General features: G+C 46.7%; 1 long non-coding RNA gene across 1 annotated transcript; it reads left to right on the plus strand.

Annotated features, from left to right (window-relative positions):
• The first annotated feature begins 7,000 nt into the window (after positions 1–7,000).
• LOC113023207 (uncharacterized) lies at positions 7,001–7,932 on the plus strand. The gene is made up of 2 exons (XR_003272523.2): positions 7,001–7,729; positions 7,812–7,932. It is a non-coding gene; the product is annotated as an uncharacterized LOC113023207 (long non-coding RNA).
• Positions 7,933–8,834: the final 902 nt, after the last annotated feature.

Genomic DNA, 8,834 nt, shown 5'->3' on the forward strand with positions numbered 1-8,834 from the left:
ATAAATAAAATTTTACTTTACTTTACTTTTATACATACTCCACACACCCACCTGTCTTTCTGTGCTTCCTAGCTCATACCATGACTTTAGTACTATATGCTAAGCGTTGTGCTTGAATGTCTACTGCACATGCAGTTTTGAGAGTGAGTGTGGACATATGGGTGCTTTAATGTGCATGTGCTATCCACTGGACACTAGCACCTTATTACAGAATCAGATTATTCCTGTGTTTATCAGTGACATGATAAAGCACTGGGCTGAAGCACTAAGTATTCATTTGGGTTTCTGACAAGTCTTTATGTATGGTCTGTAAATTATGGTCCCTCTACAAAATGTAAGGTTATTACTGAAACGAATGCTTCCACTCTAAGCATCAGTAATAGCTATGGAGTATGTGTGTGTCTGTAAGTGTGTGAGTTATATGAGTCCAAGAGCATTTTTGTCTTTCTCAGAGTGTGAGTGTAATGATGGTAGTGTGGGTGGAGCACATGCATTTTTAAATTGAAAACATGACACACCCGCAGTGATGATTTAGTACTAGGCAAGAGAAGTGTTTGGAACACTGAATAAGGCCTTTGAACAGTGCAGTGGAGAGACAGAGAGAGGGCTATAGTGTTATTCAGAACTGCAAGTACAGTTGCACTCTGGGAGAGGCACTTAATATTACCAGTCTGCTGGATGCCAAGTTTTCTCATCCACAAAGTTGAATAATTTTATTCAGGCCATTATTGAGGCAGTTTATCCAAAATAGACTTGGGAGCGTTTCAGTGGTGTTATCTTTATAGATTCTACAGGGATAATTTAACGTGCCAAACTTATATTGTAATGTTACTGCATTGTTAATAAATGAACATTTCTGGATTATGTGTAAGCAAAATATTGCACTTACACATGGGTGGGACCATTATTCCACCACTATTTTCTTGGAGGTTAAAAGACCTAACTTGGGATCCAAATACATATGATAATGTAAGACGGATATATTCTCCCTTTTAGAAATACTGATATAAGATAAATCCTCTTTTGAAACTTCACTTTACAGATGCATGTCTCATCTGGTGTGTTTTTTTATTGTTTGATTAAATGTTTCAAAAACCAGCTTTTCAGTTATATGCACGGTAACACCCCACTCCTAAACAATGTGTTATCAGAACTTATCAGCTCATCAGAACTTCAATATTTTAGTTATATTTGACACTTGCATTTTAATTCCAATTTAATTTAATTTAATTTAATTTAATTTAATTTAATTTAATTTAATTTTCTATACCTGCTATGTTAACATTTACATTCAAAACAGTGAGTATCAGAAAAAAAAATCCTTCAACAACAAACCCCACCATCATCCAGTCTTGTCCAGTCTTGCAGTTCACCTGCTTCCAGACCACTGTACTTTGAATTAATGCAGTGTTGTTCTATCCCTTGAGGTAATAGTAGTAGTAGTAGTATAGTGTGTAGATCACCCCAAACATTACCAATAAGTCCATCATTAGATCTTGGTAATGAACCGGGTCATTGTCATTACTATAACAGGGCTGCTGTACCGTCTCAGATCTGGCTTATCAGATTTGTCCTGAATGAATAGACAGTGATCACATATGAATCCAGTAATTCACAAGATGATTTTATGACAAATCACCTCTCCAGTTCATCATCATCAACATTTTCATGAGAAAGATGGTTTACTAGTTATGTAAACTAGTTATGACCCAGAGGATTCTGCAAATCATCATTATACCTTCATGTATTTATGCCTCACTCAGTAACATTTGGTGTGTAGGAGTTACGTTTGAAAGCTATGTATTATTTTTAATTACAACTCTCTATTTTTTGTTGTTTTGAGAACAATTAACATATGAATAGGTAAGAACAGATGCCACCAAAACCCAAGTGATCAACAGAGGCAAGACTGAGATGGTTTGAATTTGTACAAAGGAGGGATAGTGGCTATACCAGACAATGGGTGCTGAAGATTTAGCTGAAAGGCAGGAGAAGAGGAGGAAGACTTTAGAGAAGATTCAAGGACGTAGTGAAGGAGGAGAAGCACAGGGATGATGTGACAGAGGAGGATGGTAGAGACAGGCTGAGGTGGAGGCAGAAGATTATCTGTGTAAACCCTAAAGAGTTCAACTGAAAGAAGACAACAACATGAAAAATAAATAATAATAATAATAAAATGTTTTAAATTATCTTCTGTATGGCTTTGAAAACAAAATAAGTAAATATTCATTCATTTAAAACAAAGAAAAAAAATCCTTTCCAAATCACATAAACTCTAGATAGACTAAATTAAGCATGTTAGTATTTTAATGAGCTATTTGCCCTACATAGCCAAGTGCAGAAGACTTACTGTGCAAATCTTAAATAATTCTTAAACGACCAGATATCCATAAAGAAAATTATAATACTTACTGTAAAACAAATAATAATGTTAATGGTCAACAGCGATAAATGCAGAGCCACCTTATGACGAGTGTTTCTGGCTTTCAATGTGTCTAACTGCTCATGTTTCAAAAGCAAACAATTGCAGATAAGTAGAGCAGTCGTACACCCACTATATATTTGATGTAATTCCCATAAGGGGAAAAAAATACAAAAAGACATGGACTCCAATGAGATCATCAGTTTTCTTGAACACATGTTCGTGATGGGGGCCTATTCCAGCTGACATAGGGCAAGAAGCAGGCTACAGCATGGATAGATCACCAGGCCAATCGAAACATATACATAAAAAATGCATATATTGATATAATAAGACAAAAAAATAATACAAATGTTGCGGCTACTCCAACCAATGGCCGCGGCAGGCTAAACATGAGGACACCTGATGACGCGCAACAATTAACGCACAAACACTTCTGTATTATTTGCTTCTTTATTTACACATGCCACTGTCCAAACTACAAATCAGCACATGAGATCAACTGTCAAACACACGCACAGAATATCAAATCATTCAAATTGCGGTATGGCTGCGATATGTTGCGGTCAACAGAAAGTTTTTGCCTCGTGCTCACCCTACCTTCTGCTCATCACATCAGGTGCTGTGTACAAGTGAGTGCAACCACATTTACCTTATACCACACCCATGAGACACGCCCCACACCCATGCACCAATACAGTGAGTCTATTTAAACTAACCCACTTAGACGGAAACAACTCATATGGCTCCTACATACCGGCCCCTAATTATTTTAGAGCAATAATTACATCATACTTACCATGTAGGAGACATACTGATAAACATAATCAATCTTTTATCAAACATTCAAAGATACAATTTCAATTCCAAATAAATAAATATACATTAATGCAAATAGATATTTGAAAAAAGTCAATCTTCATGACTCTTCTGCTTCCTGTAGAAGACACACTTTAGTGATCGGCCTGTCCAAATAACCAGTCTTTGTCTTAACACGAACCCGACGTACAAGTCCTTTAGTGTCAGAAATTGCTTCCACAATCCTTCCAGTCACCCAAGAGTTACGAGGCGCAGAATCATCGACAACGATAACCACATCCCCCGGAATGAAGTTCCGTCCGATTCTCTGCCACTTCTGACGCTCTTGAAGCTGGGGCAGGTACTCCTTGACCCAGCGTTTCCAGAACAGGTCAGACATGTACTGTACTTGCCTCCATCGACGTCGTCCATACAAGTCCCCCTTCTGAAACACTCCTGGTGGTATCAATGGCTTGGTCTTAAGCAAGAACAGATGGTTAGGAGTCAAGGCCTCCAAATCATTAGGATCAGTAGAGGCTCTAGTTATTGGTCTACTGTTCACAATAGCCTCTGCCTCACAAAGAATTGTACAAAGGCCTTCTTCGTCCAAATTCTGTACTTTCAAAATGGAATTTAACACCTTCCTAACAGACCTTATGAGACGTTCCCAAACACCGCCATGATGGGAACCAGCAGGAGGATTAAAAATCCATTTTATGCCCTTTTGAAGCAGCATCTCCTGAATCTGTGCCTGATTCCATCCTTCCACTGCCTCTCTCAACTCGCGTTCACCACCCACAAAGTTGGTACCATTATCCGATCGTATCTCCAATACCTGACCTCGCCTTGATATAAATCGACGAAGCGCATTAATAAAAGAGTCTGTGCTCAAAGATGACAATACCTCCAAATGCACAGCTCTCACAGCCAGGCATGTAAAGATAATTCCATATCTCTTTACTTCACACCTTCCACGCTTAACTTGAAAAGGTCCGAAACAATCCACTCCAACCCGAGAAAATGGAGGTTCATCGGGTGAGATGCGATCTTGTGGAAGGTCTGCCATCATCTGATATCCTGATGCTGCATGTGTCATTTTTAGTTTCTGTTTTGCTCTCTACTTTCCCCGGGTCGCCTTTCGTTGTTTTAATAAAGTGTCTTTTTGTTAGCTCGGAGTCTGCGCCTGGATCCTTTCGTGCCCGCGCACCACGGCGCATGACAGTACGGACTGGCCAAGATGGATCCAGCAGACCCGATACGTTCAGCTATTAATAAGCAGGGTGCCGTGCTCGGCCGACACGATCAGTTACTTTCTTCGCTTCAGGATCAGTATCAGGAGCTGAGCGAGAAACAGGGAGAGATGTGCGCTAAACAGCCCGACTCGGCGTACCGCTGTGTGACGTCTCCGCCGCCGGAACCCTTCCACGGCGAATTGGACCAGTGTGGGGGGTTCCTTTTTCAGTGTACTCTTTTCTTCAGTCGCTCGCCACTCGCCTTCCCCACTGACGCGGCCAAGATTTCCCACTTCGTGGGACTACTGAGGGGAAGGGCGTTGGCGTGGGCTGAAGCCTATTTATCTGCTAACCCGATACAGCGCTGCGACTTCGATGACTTCCTCGACGAGTTTAAAGCAACCTTCTCTCCGTCAGTTTCCGAGGATGATGCCGCTCAAAAGCTACTGGTGCTCCGCCAGGGTCGGCGTAGCGTTGCGGAGTATTTAGTGGAGTTTCGCACCGTGGCAGCCGCTGTTGGCTGGCCCGATTCGGCCCTAAGGGGAATTTTTTTACGCTCCCTGAACGATCAGATTAAGGATCAGCTCGCGTTTCACGAGGCGGCTAAAACGTTCGAGGATTTGGTGTCACTCGCCCGTAGGATCGATAAGCGTCTACGGGAGAGGGAGGCCGAACGGCGGTCCAAGCCACCGAAACCCGTGTTGCACCCAGACTTTCGCGTGTCACTGCCCCTGTCCCCTTTTAGCTCTCCAGCGGCGTGCGCTCGCTCACAGTCTCCTCCTCCGCCGGAGCCGATGCAGATCGGGCGCTCTCGGCTCTCGCCGGAGGAGAGGGAACTCCGTTTTCGGGCCGGGGACTGCTTATACTGTGGGAAGCTGGGACACCGCATCGCCAGCTGCCCGGTTCGCCCAAACGGACCAGCTCACCGGTAGGTTCGGGGATACGGGTGGGCTGCACATTGAATACTATTAGACCCCGATTGATTGTGTCCGTTGCCATAATAACCAATAAAAAGACTGTCACATGCAGCGCATTAGTGGATTCTGGGGCGGAGCAGAATCTCATGGATGAAAGACTGGCTAAAGAGCTGGAAATTCCACTCACTCTGTTGGAACCTCCCCTCCCTGCGTCAGCGCTGAATAAACAAGTGTTTGCTTACATCACTCATCAGACCGCGCCCGTGACATTAGTCACTTCCGGGAACCACAACGAATCGCTTTCGTTCTTTACCTTCCCGTCTCCCGACACCCCGCTCGTGTTAGGCTACCCGTGGCTGCAAAGACATAATCCCCACATCGATTGGGCAGGAAGCAAGATCGCCAGTTGGAGTTTGTTCTGCCTTGCGAATTGCCTGAGATCAGCAGTTCTCGCTCCACCCACTAACCCGACCCCACCTGTTACACAAGCACCTGACCTCTCCTCCATCCCACCCGAATACCACGACTTGCAGGAAGTGTTTAACAAAGACAAGGCTTGCTCTCTGCCACCACACCGCCCCTATGACTGCGCCATCGACCTGCTACCTGGTGCCCCGCTGCCCTCCGGCCGGTTGTACAACCTGTCTCGCCCCGAGAGAGAGTCTATGGAAAACTACATCCGAGAATCACTCGCGGCCGGTATCATTCGACCCTCTTCTTCCCCAGTCGCTGCGGGCTTTTTCTTCGTGGGGAAAAAGGACGGTTCGCTGCGGCCGTGCATTGACTACCGGGGCTTAAATGACATCACCGTAAAGAACAAGTACCCTCTTCCGTTGATTAACTAAGCACCCAGCGGGCCTGCTCCATCCGCTCAGCACGCCTCACCGGCCTTGGTCTCATATCTCATTAGATTTCATTACCGGTCTTCCTTGTTCCTCGGGAAAGAGCATCATCCTCACCATCATCGACCGGTTCTCTAAAGCCGCCCACTTCGTCCCTCTACCGAAACTACCCTCCGCCCCTGACACAGCCCTAGCCCTAATTGAAAACGTGTTCCGGCTCCATGGTATTCCCCTTGACATCGTCTCAGACCGAGGCCCACAGTTCACTTCACGAGTGTGGAGGACCTTTTGTTCCATTTTGGGCGCGAGAGTTAGTTTAAGCTCGGGTTTCCATCCGCAATCTAACGGCCAGACCGAGCGGCTTAACCAGGAGCTAGAGGCTGTGCTACGGTGCATGGCGTCCCAAAACCCCACTTCCTGGGTCACCTTTCTGCCCTGGGTTGAATATGCACATAACTCACTTACCTCGTCTGCCACAGGTTTGTCCCCGTTCGAGGCATCCCTCGGTTATCAGCCTCCTCTTTTCCCTGAAGACGAACTCGGTCTCGCAGTCCCCTCCGCTCGGCACCATCTCCGGCGCTGCCAGCGGGTCTGGCTCAGGGCCCGCCAAGCTCTCCTGCGGACGAAGGAACAGCACACACGCCATGCCAACCGCCGTCGCACCCCCACCCCCGACTACCAGCCGGGGCAGAAGGTCTGGTTGGCCGCCAAAAACATTCCGCTGCGTGTGTCCTCCCGGAAGCTGGCCCCCCGCTTCATTGGCCCGTATGAAGTTGATGCGGTTGTTAACCCGGCGGCAGTTCGGCTCAAGCTCCCTACTTCCTGGCGCATACATCCCACGTTCCACGTTTCCCAGGTCAAACCCGTCCGCCGCAGCCCATTGTGCCCTCCGTCCGAGCCCCCTCCTCCCGCCCGGCTTGTCGCTGGTCACCCGGCCTATGCGGTCCGGCGCATCGTGGCTGAGCGCCGGCGTGGGCGTGGGTGGCAGTTCCTGGTGGACTGGGTGGGGTACGGTCCCGAGGACCGCCTCTGGGTTCCGCGTTCCTTCATTCTGGACCCGTCCCTCATCGCTGATTTCCGCGCTTCTCTCCGCAGGCCGCAGTCCGGTCGGTCGCCTGGGGGCGACCCTTGAGGGGGGGGCACTGTCATGGTCTGTGGAATGCGTGATGCTCGGGTAGCCACACCCCCGGGCTGGGCCATCACTAGCACACCTGCTCTCCATCCCGGTGATTACACGGAGATCCACTTAATCCGGCGCTGACGGATGCTCCACGCCAGTCCGTAGTCATCCCCACAGTGGTAACCAGACTTCCACGAAAAGTGTGCATTCTCTTCTGCTTGGAACTTTGTTTAACCTGCCTACTTCTGTCCAGATTTCTACTCGGCGTCTGCTACCTGCCTGTCCTCCGGCTCAACTGGATCTCGCGGCGCTCACCTGGCCCACTCGCCATTCCACGGACTTCCTGCCCCCACGGACTGCCCCACTACCCTCCCGAGCTCCCACGGTTCCGTTCTATCGTAAGCCCCTACTCTAACTCAGTCCTGATATGTTCTCCCCGCTTCCTGGCTCCCTAGTAATCATCTCCCCTTTCTATTGCAGCCCCCCGCCGTCCCGATCCCGGCTTCCTCGTGTCATTGTTTCCCCGGATTTTTAGTTTCTGTTTTGCTCTCTACTTTCCCCGGGTCGCCTTTCGTTGTTTTAATAAAGTGTCTTTTTGTTAGCTCGGAGTCTGCGCTTGCCTTGCATCTTCAGGCATAGCTGCTCTACTAAGCCTACCTCCAACTCTCAACACACCATTCTCAAATTTAGGATTAAGCCTATAGAGCTCACTACTCTTCTTCACCCTGTCACCCCTCTGCAACCTACTGATCTCATCTGAATATCTCCTTCTTTGACAAAAGCAAAGAACTGCATTCTCTGCCTTGTTAGGCTCTTCTACCGAAAGAAATCATTTGGCAGCATGGTCCTTGACTGTTTGCAACTCTCTTTTAAGCTTTTCCTCAAGATTTTCTTGAGTCACGCTAGACGCAAAGCTCTCTTCCAGCTGCTTCCTCCTTTTACTAATTTCCTGCAACAAATCTTTGAATCTAAGAATCCATGCAACCATCCTCTTCAGACGAGTCCACGAAGAAAAATAAGCAATGAACTTCATCGCCCCATCTTTGCATTCATTTGTACCAACAGCATTGACTAAAACGGTCGTTTTAATCTCTGGATCATTTATGGAGCTCTTTCCAAAATCAAGATTCACTGGCCAATTAATTTCTGGTTCAACAAGAAACTTTGGCCCTGACAACCAAGAATCATCCTTCAAAAAGGTTTGCACCTTAACTCCCCCAGAGGCTAGATCAGCAGGATTACATGATGTATTAACATATTTCCACTGAGAAGGTTTGGACACTTCAAGTATCTCGGTCACCCGGTTTGCTACAAACACTTTAAACCTTGAGGTTTCATTGCTGATATACCTTAACACCGAGGTACTATCAGTCCAGAATACTGACTCCTGCAAATGCATTTGCAGCTCTTTTTTCCACATCTTATCCATTCTACTCGCAACTAAGGCAGCTGTCAATTCCATGCGAGGAATGGAAGTTTGTTTCAAGGGAGCCACTCTTGCTT

This window comes from Astatotilapia calliptera, chromosome 6, assembly GCF_964374335.1.
Source record: "Astatotilapia calliptera chromosome 6, fAstCal68.1, whole genome shotgun sequence".
Taxonomy (NCBI): domain Eukaryota; kingdom Metazoa; phylum Chordata; class Actinopteri; order Cichliformes; family Cichlidae; genus Astatotilapia; species Astatotilapia calliptera.